General features: G+C 37.4%; 1 protein-coding gene across 1 annotated transcript in view; it reads right to left on the bottom strand.

The window, feature by feature from the left end:
• Nucleotides 1-22,249, bottom strand: part of PPP2R2C (protein phosphatase 2 regulatory subunit Bgamma) — a 208,568-nt gene that overhangs the window by 185,826 nt on the left and 493 nt on the right. The window lies entirely within an intron of this gene.

Genomic DNA, 22,249 nt, shown 5'->3' with positions numbered 1-22,249 from the left:
AGCTAATCAGAAGACATCTAGCAATTCAAGCAATGTGCATATGTGTCTTTAATACATGCTCACAGAGGGCCAGGCTACGAAGGGTCTTTGCTGCCGGCACAGATCGGGACAGAAGAGAACAGCGGGTATCACTGTTGTATCAGCCCGCTCTTGGGGAGGGCACCTGAAGGCCTGGACGCCACTGGAGGGACACCGCGGCTGTGGCCAGCCGAGCTGACTCTGCAGGTTACACAGCCAGAGTGCCCCAGAGCTCTTCCTGGGGCTGCCGACGCACAGGCCTGGCGCTCGGGGGTCTTCTCAAAGCACTCAGAGAGCTGCGCCAACCCCTGAGCTCAGTGACAGCGCCTCCCCTTGCCACTACAGGGCTGCACAGCTGTCACCTAACGGGGCACGCAGGGTACTGGCACAGGGCAGCACCCAAACTGCCCCTGCTACCTGCTTGGTCACCAGAGGCCACTGGAAACGTTATGGCCTTCTCCCTCCTCCTAGGCTCTAAATCCTCATGCTTTCAAAAGCAACCATGACAACATTCCGTTGTGATTATATTAAGAGTGCCTAGTGACCACAGAATTACTGATTGTATTTAAATGATGTATACAGTTGAACAGAAGAATACCAAATAACCGAATTAAAAAGAATACTTGAATTTACTTCAGTAGCGTGTTAGCAGGTGAATCAAGTTTTATTTATAGCTCCCAGCCTTTCTTTGAGTATTAACAGAATTATGACTCTAAAGCCACTAGCTGACAAACTAAAACAGAAAACACTCTAGTGGCCCAATCTGCCAGTCTGCAGCAGTGCATCTTTGAAATAAGGAACTGTTTCTTTCCTTTGACTTTAGGGGAAAAAACATATATATTAGCTAGCTGCAATTGTTTCTAAGCCTGCTCTTTTTTATTCAAACACAAGCACTGCCTCTCTACTATGAACACTTACTGATAGTTCCTCTAAAAGCTTAAATGTACCGGCAAGCGCATATCTATGAGAGCAGGACATGGTCAGAAAGTAAGTTTTTATGTATCATTTACAACAAATTCCACTGAAGACAAATTAGCTATGACACAGAAAAGTAATAACAATACTTTATACATAAATCATCTGAATAAAACTGTAATTAGTTACCACATGTGGCACATATACATCATCTCATTTTCCTTCATAAGTAGCTTTTAGGGAAATCAATTTGCAGGGTCATGATTTATGTCCCAAAACAAAAAAGCCTATCCAAAATGCCAAAACCCTCTTGCTCCAAAGCAAAATAACAAGCACACTACCTATCTAAACCTGTGCACAAATTTTAGTAAAAAATAACTTCTAGACTTCCCTCAAACTCTATAAAGTCAGTTCTTTAACTTGTATAGGTTCAACTCAGGACACGGACAAATTTCTTGAGAATTTAATGAAACCATGCCCTTGGATTGGAGATCTGCATGTGAGCCAGAATTTAACATTTTTATTTAATACTTATTCTGAGGGAGTATCTCAGAGCTTCGGTTTGACAGCTGAACATTGCAGAAATATATTTGAAGTCATAAACCTTCTCCAAAGGGATCAAGGTAAAAGTCAGTTTTAAACTTCTTTTAAAAACTACTTTCAGATATAAAATTAGATCTTCAGAAAAAGCAGAAGGTTGATGTATTGTATTAATACACTTACCCCAAGTCTAAATCCTGCACTGTATTTAAATAGACAGCACTTGAATACTTAGCTAAATGGAAAGCACTCAAATTATGTGCTACAGCTGTAAAAATAACAGCTGCTCTACTTACTCTTCCTTGAGGATCTGGCTAGATTAACACATATGTAACACTTATGATTTATTCATTGGTTTCCGAGTTAAAACATAAAATAGCTAGACTGAACTATTTAAAAAAAAAAGTATATTTCTCCTTCTAATATACTTTAGAAATAGCAATGTGAACCTTCTCAGCTTGGTCTAAAACTAGAGAGAAAGCCTTGTATGGCTAATTTATGGACATGATTCTTATCATCATAGCACTGATAGACTGGGCCACGAAAATACAGTCAACACCATTAAGAACATCTTGATTCTCAGCTTCTAAAATTCAAATACACAACTGTAAGCTCCAAATACAAACTGATAAACAGCTATAACATCATCGAGACAGGCAATGCTGGGATTCTCTGAGCACGCATTTTCTTAAGCTGTTAACAAAAAAATTTAAAAAAATCGTTTAGCAGTCTGACTATTAATACATAACGCATTAGTGGTTACTATGAGGAATCTTGCCAGGTAGCACTGTTCTCCTTAATGTCCTGTTGGTCCAAAATAGACAAGCCTGAAATCATCACGTGGCTTTAATACTAGCTAGACTAGCCAGACTTTGATAAATGTTGACAGATGTTGCATTCATGTGGCATTTCTCAAATTTTTACACTAATGCTTAGAATTGGGACCAGAGGTGATTGGTTTCCCTAGTAGAGATGATGCTGGAGAAGGCATTTTTTTGGACATGCAGTGAAAAAAAGAATCCTTCCACACCCCACCAAGTTGCTCTAAGGCAAGTGCAAAAGGCTTAAGTGCACAGCAATTAAATCTCTATTTCATTTCTTTCTGAAGTTCATTTGATAAGAAAAAGAAAATAAAATCAGCACTAATTCCTGGGAGAGCCCTGATGCATTCTGGTGTCAGGCTGTGGGCAAAAGAGTTTTATGATCTTCCTGGCAAAGACATGATGGTTTTGGCTGATAATCAGAGATATCTGGCAGAGGCACCAAGGTTGTTTGGGCTCTTCTTGGAGGAAGATAATTTGCAACTGCATATTTTATTGTTTCAGATCATACAGAATCTCCAAATAATCATGTACAATCCACAGCCTAGATTATTTTACAAATTAACCTCAAACATATTTTAAAATTACATGCAATTTTCCCCACATCCTTCAATATAAAGCTATATAGTACACATGTTCCCAATTTCAAAACAATCCCTTTGGAAGTAAACATATCATTTTTATTTGGTTTTATTAGAACAAAATCTCAAGGTCATAATGCAGTTGCACAAGGTAAATTTGTAACTTTTTAAACACATAAGAGAGCAATTTCTTAAAAATGGGAGAAAGCAGAATAAGTAATCTTAATGCAGGTTAGGCTGTGTTCACAAAGATATGACACACCATGTAAAAACAAAGCATGGGATGAAGGGACGAGCCATTGCTGATTACATGCTCTATCAGTTGGCATTACAGCAGGAAAAAGTCTAAGAACGGATTTTAAATTACTGTAGTATGTTTAATTGATGAGAAAGTACAGAACTGGATTTCTCCTTTGCATGGATGAGGACTGTTCATTCAAGGAAAGGAACACTCGACCCGAGCAATGCTTGTCAAATCAGGCCCAATTATGCATGCAGAATGGACAATTATAGTGAACAGATGAAAACAGAATAAAAAAGGATGAAGGTAAAGAGAAATACCATAAAGCATTTTAACATACTAAAAACAATGTGCACACACTTTGTTATTAAAAAGTAAATGAGCTAAACCTTTTAGTTTTCACTTAAGCAAATTCCCAATAAAGCCAACAACAGTTTGCTTGTTAAGGTCCTAGTTCTACAACTTACAGAAGGACTGCTGTCCCCACACAGGTCTCCCCGTAAAATTAAGGTCTGTCTCTCTTAGTGAAATTAGGATAAATATTGCAGTTTGGGGCCAAAAAGGTTTTCTTTATAGAAAGACAATTATTCCCTAGTTTTATCACAAATTATTCACTTAATGCTGGAATCGTTGGGTAAAATTCCACAGTTTTTGTATAGAAACAGGTCAGACTAAATTGTTAAAATCACCTTCCTCTTCTGACCTTGATTCTATATCTGAGAGCTTAATACTGTGACATCAAAGCAACAAGTGACAACTTTCTCCAGCAGGAGCTTTCATAAATGCAAACATGAAAGACAGGGAAAAAGAAATTAGTCAGGATAAGTATTTGAAATATTAACTATTTTTAAACAATCTTAGTAATATCTTAAAAATAGAGATCAGAGATCAAATGCATACCAACTAGCGTTACAATAGTCCAGCTATAACCTCTAATTTATCCAAGGTCACTGCAAGTACATTACCAATGTCAGCAAAGCTTTATACAGAAGAACCAGAGTAGCTGGTATTTCCTAGCTGTATAATTTCTCTAGTACAGAATGGCAACATCCAACTTTATTTTCCTGAAAGTTACTGAACGGCTCTCTTCAACAGCAAGTTACTATCAATTTCATGCTGCTTTTTAAACTTGTCTAATAAAAACATTAACTTTCAAATAGAGACAATTTTTAATTACACTGAATATGTTTCAAATACTTTATTTCAATTTTACAAGCATCTGCTCCAGATAGTATAAATGTTTGCTAATTTTTATACATAAAATCTAAATTACACAAAAACAAAACCGCAAATCTGCACCTATCCTGTTCATACTCTGTATTTCACCTACAACTGTAGAGTATGATTTTAAATTTTACCCATGAATAACCCTGTGGAAAGACTGCAATCAATATAGGAAAATACTAGGATGAGGCAAATTGTGTACTGCATAACACGTGGAGTTGAGTGACAACTGACAGAGCTAACAGAAAAAATAAAACAGAGTACAAATAAAAGTATATTCTATGGCACATTAATCTACCAAAGATAACTGTACTATATAAAAGGACTTAAAAAAATAGAATTTTACAAATTAATGCCAGTCTTCAATAAATACTTACAGGTGGAATTATAAAAGTTGTTACAAGAACTGTTATCCCCGAGTAGAACTGCTCTATTTCTTTAAATGAAAACATGAAACCACTAGATAGCTAGAGATCTACAGATCCACACATAGCTGCTGTGTGTTGTCGACATCTTCACCTGCCTGAGCAGGTAATGACTCTGCTGGACATTTCCGTATCGTAACAAAGACACAGTGAATATTCCCAGCCAAGGCAAGGGCCACTCTGGCCTCGGGGCTGCCCTCTGGTTCTGCCGCTTTACCTGGCAGTGACGATGCAACCACTGATGTCAATGTGAATCATCCCACTGGATACAATACACTTGGGAACCTATACTGCAGTTCCTTCTTCACACTTCCTTTAGATAAGGATATCCTTCTAGAGACATTTATCTCTACTGCATCTGTGCAATGAAAACAGAGTCGAAGGCCTTAAGCTTGAAACAGATGTGAACTTAGCTAGTTTAACAGAGGAGTAAGTTAAATAAATTCAGCTAGTTAAGGATTCAGGGCAATCTGCATTATGTTTCCTGCGATAGCATCTAAGAACATTAGCCATGGACCAGAATAGTTCTAAAAGAGAAAAAGAAGAGAAGAGAAAAAGAAAAGGAGTTCCCATTCTTCCTATTACCAGTATAAATGATAGCCACTTTCTTCTATTGTTTGCGAAAACTAGAAAAGCTGAAGGTGCAAGCCACTCATTAAATCATTAAAAAAGTCAGGTATGGAGATATACAGTATATACAGGAGAGCTGTAAAATAAAGGCAGTGATATTTCTAAAAAAAAAAAAAAAAAAAAGGCCCCCAATACTTAAAACCCTATGATAGTGAATGAACTGACAGTTGCCCTTGAAATCCAGCATACTCAGAAATGTTTGGAGACTTAAGCCCTCAGTCTTTGCATAAAATCCAGTACATATATTTATACTGTAACATGCTGAGAGGGAAGTTTTAAATAATGTCAGAGTAGTGCTCATTAAAATTACAATTAGACTGGATTTCTCCACACATGATGTCATCAGGAATTTAAATAGAATGCTGCCAGGCAGCTGAAGGTGATTAGGGGTAGTGGGTTGGCACAGCTGCTTTTCACCTCTGGAGGTCTACATGCAAAAAGCCCACTGCAAATGGGCACAACTACCATTGCCTGCCAAGAGCTAATCTACACTTCTACCTGGATGCAAAGTTTGAGAGGATTTCATAGAGCTAGAGAGAATTTTGCATGGGTGCTGCCTACATTCATTATATATGGTTTTAACAATCCCATCTCTTCAGCCCATGAAAAAATCATGTCTTCAAGAAGAGTCGATATATTTTTGTAGTTAGTTAAAATGTATAATTGTTGCTGCTTTAGTCACCAGTTTCCTTTTTCTGTACTTATCAAAGGTATAAGACCTGGATACTGCCTATGCCATTGAAATTGTATTTACACAGGGCTTAAAATAGTGAAAAGAAACCATGTTGATCCATTGAGTAGAATTATCACTATAATGGACTCAAGAAAAGATAACATCCTCTATGTGTCAATATGGAAAAAAATGTTACCTGGAGTAACAAATGTAATTCTAGTCATAGTAAATAAAGAACGAAAAAGATGGAAGAATAAGGCACAAGGTTCCAAACAAACGCTTATGCAATTCAGAAAAATCATAACCCTGGAGGAACAGAGTTCTTCTGTACAGGACATACTGTTGCTTTGTCAAAAGCCAAACCACTGCATCTGATCTGGGAAAATGGAACAGATAAAACGACCCATTAGCTGGCCAGCAGCATCAGAGCGGGCTGGCAAAGGGACCAGGGGACCAGCACAACAACGCAGTTTGATAAGAGCAACCACGTCCTGCACTGCAGAATTGGTTGTGCCATTTTATGCTTCAGTCACCCCCAGTTCTTTCTATCAGCACATCTAATAATTAAATACATAACATGCCTGTCAAGCTATACATCAGCTGAGCTGTAGTAATCAAAATTCCTGTGTGGAAACTTAAACCATCATAATGCCACCTAAAGCCCCTCTACAATCAGCAACGTAAGCAGTCATCCCACCCTGCTCGGGTGTTGACCTTTGAGACTCCAGGCTGTGCTGACTGTCCATTGACACATCTGAAAATACGATATGACAGACTCAGACATAAAAACACAACAAATAATTCTTCTTATTTTATTACTTGTCATCTACCACATTCCTAAGTAAATCTCCTCTGGGAGGATCTGAAAAGCTCCTATTTAACAGACATTTCTGTACTTTCAGAAAAGAGAGGTATCTATGTTTTATATCTCAGAATCCCACCCCAAAGAGAGGAACAAAGACAGCAGCTGCTACTTCATGGTTTTGAGCTACACTTTACAACTGTTCCCTATAGAGAAATAGCTACCGCCTCATCAGCAAGAATTCATATGAAAAGCCAAATTTCTGCTCCTACTGAAGTCCATGAAAGTTTTAATGTAGTGTTCAGTAGCATCTAAATTGACTCCCATTAGGATAGGATGCAACTTTGAAAGATCTTCTATATTAAAAAAACAGTAAAGTAATTGCACATTTTTTGAAATATTATCACCAGCCACAGCCAATTACAATAGGATCTTGCTATTTCATAATGACTGGGATACCCATGGAGAATGACTGAATTTTATAAATCAGCAATCAAGGGAACAACCACAATATGAAAGCAAGACTAATTTAACAAATTTAGTTTAAATTATTTATGCCACTTCATACACTATAGCACATGGACTAATATAGTATCCTGTAGCAGTAAGTCTTGAGAATCGTCATCCACATCACTATACGTATTAATTCCTCACTGCGGAAGTGAGAGCCTGCTGCAGTGAGGCATGCCAACCTTCTGAACCCAGTAATATCGTTTGTATTTCTCATCTAAATCCAAAGATTCATCTCTCACTGCAGTTCCACGTCCCATTCATCTAAAATGAGCCCAAAGCCTCAAGCTTGCAACATAAACTAAACTTTCACAAATGGAGATTAAGTCCAGATTTTTGACACTTTAAATAGTATTAGTCTACTCTAAAATATGATGATTGCATTGTTCACAATTATTGTTATACAGTTAATGCCACATAAACTTATGATATAACATTATTATATCTGAAACAGATCTGAGAAAATCATATCCCTTTTATTTACTTTCGTCTTTTACAGCACTTCATGAGTACTTAGTCAAAACCTTCAGTCCCTTTAATTTTTTCTATGTTCACTGAGTTGTTTTCCTGTATTTGTATGGAACTTCCAAGTAGCAAAAGGCAACCGGAATAAAAGAAGAAAAAACAGTATTTTCTTTAATTGGCAATGGAAAGATATTGTACCCGGAACTATTTCAACTTATTGCTTTAACATACTCTTTTTCAAGCTGAATGTTTCTGTAAAGCCGAACTATTTTTGTCAACACAAACTCCAATTTATTGGTTTATTTAATTATGTAAAGTCTCCGTCTCCCTCATACACGCAGTTCTTTAGAAGTCATTTGCCAGCACTGCAAATGCAAACATTCAGAAACCCACAAAAGCCAGAATGTAAGAACCTCTGTGACTGGGACATCCTGGGATCATCTGAAACTTTTTACCTTAACACACAAAATGGATACAGCTCACCATGTCATATATGCAGTTGTCTTATTTTCACCACACTACTTAGTATATAGCCCAATCACTTGCATATTTTTTAAATTGTTTATACCCCTCTACCAGGAAGAATTTCCACTGGTTTCAGTTGTAACAGTGCCTACCCAGCAATTCAGCATCTCACCTTAGGTACTGAAAAGGTGAAAACACATAGTTCACAAAAACCACTTTTAAATAAGTGTGCTGATTCTCGCATTACACAGAAACTTCATGACAGAGGCAGTGAAAGATTCCAGTTCTCCAAAATGCTGATCAACTGCTTTATTGACAAAATATCTTACCATTTCCACAAAGATGAGACAGGGCTTCTACAAAACAGCCCTCTTCATTTCCCTACTCTGATTCATCTGCACAACAGGGTGTAAATTAAAACAGCATTGATCATATAATTATTATACTACACATTGATCATATAATTATTATACTACAATGCATACAAATAGGGCATTTAAATTAGGTTGCACAGGCAATTGCAAGTTTGATTTTGCAACTCTAAAGTGTTCTTCAAAAAGTATTCATTTTTACATAAAATTTCCAAGTTCTCAAAAAAAAAAAAATTCCACCAGGTGACAGGAAACCAATACCTTCACAGATGACCTGCAAGTTTGAAATCTTAAGGTCTGTTGGAAATTTCCCTGTCTCTTGAACCAAGGAGGTCCCTGTTAGCTACAGAAACTTTCTCAATCTTTGCATTTCATGTGGAGCCAGTCCATGAGCACTTTACCACTGGGCACCATGCAGATTTGCTAACATCCTCAGCAGTCCGGAAAGCTGTGTCCTGTTCTAGGCTCTGCAGGAGACCGACCTCTGATCTCTCCTCCCCTTTGAGGGCTGTCTCTTCACCACTCCTGCACTTTCACCCCATTCCCAGGCTCTGTTCAGGCTGCTCCAGAACATAACCCTGACTCCTGGCTTTTCACCCAGGTGCTGCAAGTTTCCTCCAGCCCTCAGAGTCTTGATTTCATTTCCCCCTAACCTCCATAGCACCTGTCCATTCCTTCTCCCAGCTTTTCCAAGGTACTCTCGATAGCCAGTTCTTACTGTGTCAAAACAGACACAGAGATTCTTCCTTTACTCCGCTTCCCTCCAGCAGGCAGAAGGCTCCAACACCATATAAAAGTCATAATGGAAAGTTGTAGGACTTCAATACCAAAAAACACCTCTGACGCAAACCAAACCAGAAACTGCAATTAGAGAGAGGTCACTTCAGTTCTGAACTGGAGAACGTTCAGTGCGCAGAGAACTGCCAGCAAATCTACCTGCCAACCTCCAGCTACCCTGCAATGAGAACATTTGAACTGCAGTTTTTCAGAGGTTTATAAACTGGTCAGAGCAGAGTGGGGTTTCGCAGGGATAGTGAAAGACAGACATCCTTAATATAGGTAACTTGTGAACTTGAAGTTCTTGCTTCAAAGCAAGCAAATACTAGAGCTTTTCAAAGGAAAGGCTGATGTATTCCTTTCTTTTTTAATGGACAGAAGGATACCAGGCATTTTCCTCTGATGCTTTTTCTCAAAACTAACTAGATGGTTTCGACTATGATTTTCTGTGAAAAATCACCCTGAAGCAAACCCAGCATAAAATATTATTATTTTTAGCCTCAATGGTTAAGTGCTGGTCAAAGTTATACACAACTGGAAATATGATCAGGCAAAAGGAAGTGTACTGCCAGCTTCAGCAACAGAGCAATACCAGCTCCACTACATTATAATTCAAACATCTTTTAGGTAATTCTGACTAGGTGACAGAATACAGAATTGCAGACAGATGTAAAATATTTCAAATTCTGGATATTAAACTGAATTGCAAAAACTTTTCAACAATTTTATTTCTAGCTAATTGTAATCAATAGTAAAAAAATTTTCAAATAGAGATGACAAAAATTCCTAACAGATGGGATACGGTACGGTATTCTCCAACAACCACCAAAAGAACCTCCATTTCCTAGTGGTGACTAACGAATGGAACTCAAATCATCTCTCACACCTAACAGCCCATGAAGCAAACATATGGTTTTAATCCCAGTGAGGAAGATTTTCTTCTCCACTGAGAACTGCGAGGTGACATGACCATCCACTTTCATCAAAGTCCTTAGTTCCATTAGGGAAGCCACATCTCTGGGGCCTTATGCTTACGCAGGAAAATATATGCTTGAGGAAAAAAAATATGCATTACTACTGTTGCACGGACTTTCTCCTCTGAGGGCAGTAGCTCTTGAAACCACGTCTGTGCTATTACCGACCCCCTCTGCTGCAAAAGAAGCAAGTTACCACACAGCCGACACTCACAGTGCCAGGAACCTTTACCACTGCACAGAAGGCAGTTCCCCACTTGGCAATTCCCTCCTGCCGAATTATCCTCCCAAGCAAACTCGGGTCGCTGAGACCAGCAGCAAGCCCCAGCACAATCGACTCTGCATTTCACTTCCCTGGGCCTAAAAGCAGAGGGATTCATTCTGTAAAATGATAACTTATCACTGCACCAACTCATCCAGCAATGCTGTTATTAATTCACTTGTAAGCAAACACGAATGTTAACTTAGTGTTTTTAAGACCCTGTATCTAATTACATATTACTAGCAATAGCTGAATTTCAAGTAGAATGCTTTGCTGTTTTCCAGCTACCTCTAATGACCCCAACACACTTCTTAGCTTGCATTAAAGTTTGCTCTTACTTATTTCAGTTCAAATATTAACACCACAGTTACTAGGTGAATGAGAAGGATAACCAGAAGAAGAGGAAACTATACTCGTAACTATTCATACTTTAGGAAAGCTCTGAAGTTTTAGCTGGATGCAACAGAGCAAGAAACACTGTCAGGAGATTCTTGCAAGCTTATGACCACAACAGAGTTCTTATGCAAAAACCTACATCATGGGTATTGACATCACTGAAGGGGGCCTGGTTTCGCAGTATATACGTAGCCTTAGGCATCAAAACTCCCTGGGATTCCACTGAAACACAAGTGCTTTCCCTTCGAAGGGTTCCTGCGATTCACAACTCCCCAGACGCTTCTTCATTCTGGAAACAGTAAAGTCCACAGGGAAGGACTAGACAGACCAACTCTTGACCAAATGGTAGCCAGAATTAAGCTATTCTTTCTATGCTCATCTATAAGCAAATTGCTGAGCCGTTGTGAATGCTTTGTTTCTATTTTCAGATGGAGTTCAAACTTCAGTACATAAATCCTTACACAAGGGAAGTTGTATTTCATATAAACTAACTTTATTTTAAACAAGGACATATGAAATAATATGCATGTACTTCATAACTAGTTTTTGAACAAAATGACAGAACAGTGAAAGCTCTGGGAAGATGGTGGGCTGCAGAGCGAAATCCCCTAACCTGGACTTTGAGGTAGACTGTGAAAGTCCCTATAGGACTCTGCTTCGCAGAGATAACAGGCACTGTCAAAACAGGTTTCCTACAGCAGATTGCCTTAACTATCTGGGAAGGGCAGGATCCAAGGATTTCCCAAGGAGAACATTTTCATATCCAATCAGTCTCTCAGCTCTGCCCAGACTGTCCATAAAAGGGCTTATATAGGAGGCTAAGATGTGATGGAGGGCTAAGAAGAGAAAAATCAGTCTGGTAGAAACCAGACGAAGACCAAATTAATTTATTTGTAGTTTATTGAAGAGAAATTCTTATCATTAACCTTCCTTATCCTGTGTCACCTCCTATTTCTTTAAATGATTGGTGGGATACAGTTACACTGTGAAGAATTTTTCAAATAAATTAGGAAGTATTAGCATACATCTCAGTCAAAGGGATTTCTTTTTAAATAATAATGAATGCTCAATCCAACCTACAAATACAATAATCAACCTTGTGAATACAAGTCTTCAAATGTCATAGTCTCTCTTACTGGCCAGATCTGAAAAGTTCAGGTAAAACATATCATAAAGCTTTATTTCAGCCAACTAACTTCTGGAAATCCTATAAATATTATTTATAAAATATGTTCTGTGCCAATAAGTACCATACTTTAAATATTTACACATTTCTAATTTCAAAACAAGGAGACTTGCACCTCTTCACTAACTGTACTAATAATGAAACATGCCTAACATAACCAAATGAGGGGATTGGCAGACTTAGCTGGCAAAAAAAAAAAAAAAAAAAAAAATCCTAACAGATATTGAAAAGAAATACATTCCATAGGCTTTGAGGTATTTTATAATGGAACTTTAAGCTATGGATGTGGTTTAATAACAGGATGTATGACTACATGGAATAAATATCCATCTTATTTATCCTTGGTAGGCAAAGGAATAGACCTCATTAGCTGCAATTTAAGAACAGGAAGAAGGTCAGTCTGAATTTGAGGCAAAAGATTGCTAAAGGAAGAGAAAAAACAGAGTCAGATAAGGAAGCATGCCAGATAATATTTTACATTCAATATTACTCATTTAGAAATAAGGAAAATCCTATGAAAAGGCAGAGATAGGAATATATTCTATTGTTTGTGGTTTATGTGAGAGCAAAAAGATACACTAATCCAACTGGCTTCTCAGTTTTTCATTACTGCACTATTTCCATAAAATACAAATAATAACAGATACAAAATGTGATTGCAAAAAACCTCTGGAAATTAAAATTTATGACTCTCCTAGCAACTGTATCTCACACACTTGCATATATGCACTATTTTGTATGGTATTTGGTGTGGGCTTTTGTGCTTTCACAGCAATGAGGTTGAATTATGGTTGCTGTGGGAACTATACCTTTGAATTTCTTGTCCTGTGTTAGCATCTCAACTAAAATGTTGCATTAACATAGGTAAGCATTTGTTGTTTTTTTGCAAAAAATAGGAAAAGGAACCTACATAGATGGTTACATATTTAAATATTCTTTCCAAGAAAACAACACATAGCTCCATGTCTGTAGAAGTAAAGAGCTCTAATTATTCTCACACTGCATACACAAGGGGAAAAATAGAGCCACATAAAGCCTGTGAGTCAAACGCAGCAGAGTGCCTATAGAAATAACAGTATGCGACGTCATTAAAAGCCTGTCTTTTGCATTCACAAACAGAATTGAGGGAGGTTCTTATTTATTTTACCTTCCTTTAGCTCAGCTTTTTAACCCTAGTGCTTGAGTACATGCTTTCTTTCAGGCACTCTGTGAGAGAACACATCCATTTGCCACATGCTTTGCAGCTTCTATGTAACTGTGTGCTTCACAAGTCTGACACGGCTGCCAAAGTCGGTATTGCCTAGCCCCAGTCAGCACAGGCATTGCTCTACGTACTTTATGAACATACAGCAAAAGGAACCAATTTCAACCATGACAGTACAGAGCACTGACATTTCACACATAATATAGGTCACAAGCTGCTACGGAGACTCATGTTAGCATAGGAGAGAGACACAGCCTCTTACTGATACTAGAGATGCTCTTTAGCAAAAAGCGATTTGTCTCTTGGTAGAATCAAGAAACTCAAACTTTTAAACCAGTTTCCTTGATCCAAAATATACTTTTTGCTATTCACCCACTAGTACATTTTATCTTTTGACATCATCAGTAAAAAGTGAGTCAGTCCCTTGACACATCTCCTTGTATTTTGGAATTGGCACTGAAATATTATGCTTCTAAAATCATCAGATTAGAAGTCATAAATATCAGGCTAATATTTACAGTACTTTTAAACTGAAATAATTTTATTGCACAGTTGCTGTTTCCAGAAAAGCCAACATTTATATTACATTTTAAATAAGATTTTTAGTTACTATTCTGGGACAGGGGAGAAGGGGGAATCAAAAAACAATACCACAGTATAACAATAAAACAATATAATGTCACTAAGTTGCTAAGACACAGTGGCACATTTCCAAATACCAAATAGCAATGCACCGCTACTCCATCAGTGCACTTGACAGATCAACAAGGTCTCATTAGCTTCCACTTACAAGGGAAAAGGTGCATGTTCCAGCAGGCCAAGTGGGGCCACTCGTAAGACAATTGTTCTAAAGCAGCAAAACCTCTAAGTAACCCAGGGAAAAACATTAAGGTAAAATATGACTTGTTTTCTTGGTTTCTAATAGAGAAGACAGCATGCACCGAAAGTAACTCAGTTTGCCATGTTTAAGAAACCAAAAAAATGTGTTCACATGAAAAACTCAAAGGAAAAATGAGTCTGGAATTTCCACAGACTGCAAGTACATGAAAAGGAAGAATTAAGCTTAAAATGTGAGCTCATTCTAATTTTAATTTGATTAAATCTACTTTGCATATCATTATAAAAGAATCCAACTTAGGGCTTCCTGCAAATAAAACAAAATCTGAAGCACAGGATATTTCCAGAATAAACGTTCAATTTCAAAGCAGAGGTTTCTAATGTTAATACAAAAGCTTAATAGATCAGAGAACCTTGAAAAATCTAATGTTATCTGGTCAGCAAAAACAGAGCCTTCATATTAAGACTTACAAAGATCTAGAAGATTAACTCAGTAAGCCAGATCTAACAAGAAACCATTAAATCTTGCAAGAATAATACTTTTACTATTGGACTTTAAAAAAGGAAGAAATTTAGAATTACTCAAAGATGAAGCTTTTTGAGTCTAGTCATAACACAAGAAATTATTCCAGATATAAAGAGAAGGTAAGTTAATACACTTCGTATCTCCCAAACAAATTGTGGATTTCTTCAGAAATCTAAAAAGATATCACTAAATACGGTAATTACTTATGGTAGTTTTTTTTAAATGGAAAGGCACATCACGAACAATGCAACTATATTAAATAGTTTTACGACTCTCTTTTGAATGGCACATGCCTTCCATATGAAGGAAATTTCAAATGGCTGGTCCCCAGTTGGTGTTTAGATTAAGATGTGTCTGAATGGAATATATTATCTTTAACTGCAAAACCAAAATGATTCCAACTAAAACAATAACACTGTCTCTTGCAGCATATTCCTAAATATTTTTGTGAAAATTATGTAATATGAAACATGCAGAAAGATTTACAAGGTTAACATTTTGCATATTCCTGCAATCACCCCAACTGATAACTATTTACTGTGACAGGAGCCTTTATAAAATGTGCTTGTAAATATCGTCTAAACATCTGATGAAGGCACACATTCTAAGAAGAAACTGTATCAAACTGAAGACTTAAGAACATACAAACAGATCAATTTTTTCCTTTTTTAAGTTTTTTTGAATTTTGTATATTTGAACAATTGTAACTATGTATTGCACATGTGTGTATGTATGTATGTATTATATGCAATAAAATAATATTTCATATTTATTCTAAATCTTCCTGGAATAAAAATTTATCAAATATATATAAACTGATCTAATTTAACTTTCTTGCATGGATGTAAGAAAAAGGTACGTGTATATATATAAAGACACTGAAGTGATACCAAAAACTGACAGAAATCAAAGAAATAAGTCTCCAAGGCCATCTTTAGGAATCAGCAAACTATGAACTGAGTGAGCAACAGGGCATCACTTGAACTCTGCTTTCATTCTTCCCCAAAATTCAGTCAGGGGGTTTAAAAGACACTTTGCTACTTTCAAGACTACTAGAAATTTATGAGGTAGCTCCCTCTTCTGGATTAGCAAACAATGACAATTCAACTTAAATGACAGGATGCAGAATTTGGCTAGTAAGTAATACTTTTCCCTATTTTGGGTTTTTGTCATATACCATCTCAAGTGATTACACTCAGACTTGTAAAGGCAGGAGCTCCTGATCATTATGTTGGATAAGCTTATATCTGAGTACCTTACTAGGACAGAAAGGTGGTTGAATCCTGTAAATAACTCATTACCATTGTGAAATGTTTTCCATCAGACAGTACAAATATGCAAAGGAGAAGAAATTCACTTTTGCTTTAAATCTCTCTGCACTTTACTCCCCATAGAAGAATGGATAAAAAAAGAATATTAAGAAGTGCTCACTTTTCTATCTGTATGGCCTGCAAATATGACTTCTGGGTTCATATTTGAGAACTTCTCCGTTAGAAGTCTTGAAATAGAAGAATCCAGTCTACTTGGAATGTTTTTAAGTTCTGACAGGCTCATACCGATAGCTAAAAAACACTGCACAGCAGGGAAAAAAGTTATCTGCACATCAGCTATTCAGAGATTCTCCAAAACAGCTTGGACAATTTCTCCACGCATTATAAAAAGGAATTGGAAGGGACTGGAAATGGGTACTCTCTACCCCCGTATAAACTCAGCTCGATAAAGGAACCTTTGCTTTTTGACTTGACATATAATAGAAGAGAAGTCTTTGTGAAGAGCTGGTGTTTTTTCTGCACCCCAGCTAGAACCACAGACAATTCATTCAAGCTGAATGACAATGTTTGACTTCAGTACAAAAAACAGTCTCAACGGCAATGTTGTGGCCTCACTGAAATCACTGATTTTTCCCTTCATCAATGTTACTATTTTTAACAAAATCATGGCATAAAATAAGTTATAGCACATTTAATGAGAAAGAGGGAGACTAAAAGATATCCCTGTTAAATTCTGGACTGGAAAATTTGAAAGCATTATTTTTGATTTGCTAATACCTGTAAAATCAGGCACACAACCATGTCATTTCATCCTTCATGATATGTATATTGAGTGCATCTTACAGGATGCGGCCGATTGAAACACACCAGGAAATTCTAATCATTCAAGCACAGATAAAACCAGAATTGCCAGGAGTTATTTGGATGGAACTGAAAGAATCATATAAAATGCTACACCTTTGAGACCTGGAAACAGTGAGAGACAGAGGGGAAAGCTCTACGATTTGAGGTGCAAGCACCTGCTGCAAATGGCAGATGTCCAGTGTCACAGAGGGGAGACCCCTCTGCCAGGCTCTGCAACAGTCAGTGGACTGAGACGCCCCATAACCCCCTTAGCAGAGAGAAAAGTTGTAGGGCACAAAGAAAAAGCAAAACCAAAGCTGAGGAAAAATGAGACCGAGTGTGTAAGTCAAGACGTTAAAACAGGACAGACTGGAAGGAAAGAAAAAGGATCAATGGGAGATTAAAGACTAAAATGGCAACTGGGTGAAGACCATATCCTGGAAACTGATGATGCAGGCTACAACTAGCCAAAGAGCCAGAGAATTAACTAAACATATACAGCTTGTCAGAGTGAGTTAGAGGAGTCCTTGAAGAGGGCAGGAAAAATTTAAAAACCTGGTAAAGAAAGCTTAGGCTGTTTCTCAAGCTTCACCCAAACAGCAATAGCCCATTTCTGGTTACTCAAAAGGAGCTAACACCTTCATTTAGGTATTTACAAAAGAAAATAATTAACAGTGTTAACAAAGTATTTGTTTTACTGCAAAATGACATTTGATGACTCCTTAGAGAACCTATTGTAGCACCCAAATTAAGTTCCAGTAAAAACACTATGAAAACAAAGATTCTATAAGTCATTCTGATTCATTCATCTTAATGTATTTCATTAATTTATTCCATTAAACTGAACCAACTCTTAATCAAAACACAAAAATAGGAAACAAAAAATGAGAAATATAAATAAGCCACTCACCTTCTTCTTTTCATAACTCATACATACACTCTCCAGTATTTTACTGTCATTCAGGAAGTCCTTTGTATAGTAATCCACAGAAGTATTCAGATGAAAGTTTCTTACAAAACCCATATGTCATGTATAAACAAAGAATCCATAAACAACAGATAAAAATACCACAAAGTAGAACATTATTCTATACAAATATCACTAGAAATAAAGCTACCATGTGAATTAACATAATCTCAGTATATCTTAATCTTTTAGTCTATCATGCTAAACTTTTTATTTTGAAACTACCCATCAGATTCTGCAGCAACTGATAGAAGTACACAAGAAAATGTGGGTAATTGATTAAAGAGGTATCTGCTGGGTCTGGTCTGACACAGCCACATATAATGGGAGCAAAGTATGATGATCACACTTTTCAGGCAGGAGACCCTTCCCTGCACTGCAGCAGCTCCCAGGTATCAGTGATAGTTAACCAACCAAACGCCAACAGATGTATTCTAAAATAAAGGGGAATGAAATAGAGGGGACCGCCAAATGTATAAGCAGAGATGTATGAAGTAGGACTGGAATAATAGTATCATATACATATACGGCATCAGAGGGTAGGCTGTATAAGGTGCATGCAAGCCCTGTGATGCACCTTGCAGTGAGGCATGCACCGTGGTAAGGATCTAAATACACACTGCGGTGAGATCATGGGTATACTACCCCCTTTCATGCACTCTGGTTTCTTTCGAAGAAACTCAGACTTGAGGGGTGCAAGAGAGGCACAGTTCACCTCAGTAAGTCCCCTATTCGGACAACTGAGCCCAAGACTGCAAAGCATACCTGTCCCACTAAGGCCTCACAGAAATACAACATCCGTTCATGGTGATCACGCTTCACAAGAAACACTGGCGAACTGAAGTGTTAAGAAAAGAGCTGCTATCATGCCTTTTTGTAAGAGAACACGGAAAATCAATTACTTTTTTTCTTCAAAAGAGGACTGAGATGCAAAAGCACCTACAGATGGAGACTTATTCAATTAGACCTAATTAACGAAGGCATGACTCACAAGGACATTACTTCGGTTATATATTGTGCAATCCCACTGCTTTCTATGGAACTGGTGTAACACTGGAAGAGGTAGTCCTGAATCAAATCCAGACTTAGTGTCTTTAAGTGAAAACTACAGTAAACAAAAAGGAATTGCACGTAACCCCGACCGCAGTTAAATTCAAATTCATTAATTCCCATGTGTCGTCTGGTTCCTTCAAATGGTGCACTATCCAAACATACCTTTAAAACAAAAAGTGGTGTGTTATCCACTCATCTCCTCAATACACAACTAGATCCCTCGTCTTCAAATTACTCAGAAAGAAAAGATAATGTTAGAGCAGCGTACAGTAAGTAACAGGAAAGTTCGTATCACGATTCACATGGCACTAATGTTAAGAGGGCCTCCAGCCATTCAAGAGCATAAAGTTACAAATGGGTGAAAAGTAAACCAATTTCAAGTCACTGAGGAGTTAAGACTGAAAACTAAAAATATGGTTTTTGAGGTCAGTCTTCTCATTAAGCAAATTTTCATTACTGAATGCAATGCTGTCTACAATTTGTATAAGAACTGACAGCTTAGAATTCACAGCTTTGAATGTTTCAAATATGATTTAACTTGCACAGAGTTTATAAGAAGCTAATGTGACCTGGAACCTAAAGCAAAGGGTCTGGAATAAACAGTCCTGTTAACAGTCCATTAGTCAGTTTGGGCAAATGATATAAGATTTGACTTTCCAGAAATCTGAAATACTAACTGCTCAATAACAGACATTCAGCTCCTGTGAAAATCACCTCCTTAACTTCTATATTTCATTTTGCTAGCCTGTAAATGGATACATTAACACCGTTCTTCATGCATCTTTTCTGAGGGTGCACTTAATGGGAGCAAAGTGCTTTGAGATCCTTAGCATGAATAAAATATATTTTGTACTTAGATGTAAATTATCGAAGTAGCAATATTTGAAATAGGATTTTGTTTCAAGGCAACAAGACTAAATCAAACATGATTATCTTGGCTTTGATTGTTATGTCTTACTTACTAAGCTCTATTTTCCTTGCATTTTAAATATGCAATTTTGCTTTTCTGTTATGTAAATGAATATTGTTCATCTAACATATCTATTTTTGGTAAAAGAATAATTTTCTTTCCTAGTCTAAGACAGAAATGTTGCTGAACACAGTTCTGGAGTCTAACTGATAAAGTACCACAAGGCCATTGCATGCATTCAAAAGCAAAAATGGCAAGAGGTACCCAGAAGACTCATGAATTTAGAATATGAATACACAGATGTTTATCTATATAGATATATATGTACATAGATAAGCACACAGTAGCATTTAATATAGATGAATTAGACCTTCTCTCCATTAGTTAAGTAGTACTAACCAACACAGCTGCAATCACAAAGGTTGTGGCCTTTCCTGAAAATAAAAAGAACTGGGATAATTATTGAAAAAATTTCCACTGAAAGTCATAGGAACAGTCAATTTTAAGCTAAAGTTTCTATTTGGCTCTGTGTTATTTAAGTTATTTTAAAGGCAAACTTCAGAAAAGGAAGAAGTTTGGACTTTATCCAGGGCACTTTCTGGCATGCAAGAGGTCGAGCCACCTGCTATCATATCATTTTCTTTTAAAAGTTGATGTTCACCTCGGCAAGTCCACAGATTATACTGCTGTATGTGTTCCTAGATATTAATAGCATTTAATAGACAACATGCGTTGGAAAACAGAAAAGAGGAAGAGCAAAATGCATTTCAAATGTAAACCTATGAAACATAAATGGGGTTTACCACCCGCAGATAATTTTGATTCTATAGCAAATTATGCTTCTTCAGACTGTTTCCTGTTCTCTGAAATTCACATATTCCCACGCTGAGTAAGGAATAGAAAACACGTAAGAGTTCCATTTAAGACACAGAGTAAAACTGGACATCCATAAATTTTCAGTGTTAAAGAAAACTGAAGTCAGGGTTAACAAACTAATTTAAAAATATATATATGGTTAACTCTGTCATGTGACAAAAGATGACCCAATAAATCAGAGCAATACAACACCTGTTGAGAAGAAAACATTATAGTCTCAAACTAGGGTTGAAACACTGATATTTACCCAGACAAAGAAGGTTAAGAAGCATATCCCACTCACTCAAATCTTTAAATAAAAGTAAATGCCAACCTAAAGCTTCTTTTCAATGTTCTATGATGCCTGAGAAATGCTGTCACTCACTCATTACACTCCCTCACACGGATGTAATTTCTGCCCCCACCTGTCGTCATCACATCTGGTTTGGTATGCAGTTTCAGGGGGAAAAAAAAAACCAACACATTTCATCTAGGCACCAAATCACAACAAATTTTGAGTAATTCTTTACCGTGCATATGTGTGTGTATTTACACACGCTTGCAAACATACCTTGAAATCTAAGCCTCCACAGAATATATTTGGGAAAAAAAATTAAACTTTCTCCAAAGCCTTGACCAAGCTTTTGTTTATTACTGATATATTGGGGTTTGACTCACATCTCCAAACAGCAAAACACAAGACAAAACACAGAACTTCACATCCCACAGAATCACACATAATTATAAAGCTGAAACAGACTTCATCTAGCGGTCTATCTACCTGCCCTAAGGCAAGACCTTTAACCGCATCATTCCCAACCTATGTTTGTGAAACCAGCCTTAAAAATCTGTAGCGAAGGAGATTTTCTGTCTACCTAACCCATCTCTTCTAGTACCTCACTGCTGAGAAGTTTTTCCTAATGTCTAACCTGAACCCCATATTTTACAGTGTTTCACTTCTCTCACTATTGGAAAGTTTTTCCTAATGCGTAGCCTGACCTTGTAACGCGTTTTAAGCCCTTACAAACAGCAAATGCAATCCCCACAGAAATGCGTAATACCAACAGACTAAAACATCGGGATGAGGTCCACTCCACTTAACCCACTGAAAACAAAATCAGTGGAGACACTGAAATACACTCACTGCATTCTTGGTATAGGACATATTAGAAAAATACAGGTTGACCTCTAAGTTTAAGTACTGTGCATATTCAAGAAACACATTCAAAATTATGCATGGTTTGGAGAGCAAAGGGGAACTTTCTTGCTCTGGCAGCCGAAGGCTGTTCCTTTTCTGACCACAGAATATTCAAAAATAAAACTTTCCACGTTACCTCTGTCTTCGAAGTTAAGGGGGAAAAAAACAAAACCAAGAAACTTTCCAGCAGATCCAAGAGAAGCCTCGCTCACACCGGCGGCCGCTGATGTCGCGGGCGAGAGGGCCGACGCCGCCAGGCCCCTGGCCGCGAAACTCGGCTTCTCCCCGCGCAGCCGCGCCAGCCGAGGC

Source organism: Apteryx rowi, unplaced genomic scaffold, assembly GCF_003343035.1.
Source record: "Apteryx rowi isolate R43461 unplaced genomic scaffold, aptRow1 scaffold_97, whole genome shotgun sequence".
NCBI classification, from domain to species: Eukaryota; Metazoa; Chordata; class Aves; order Apterygiformes; family Apterygidae; genus Apteryx; species Apteryx rowi.
Note: the sequence above shows the minus strand (reverse complement) of the source record. Positions and strands in the feature narration are given on the sequence as shown.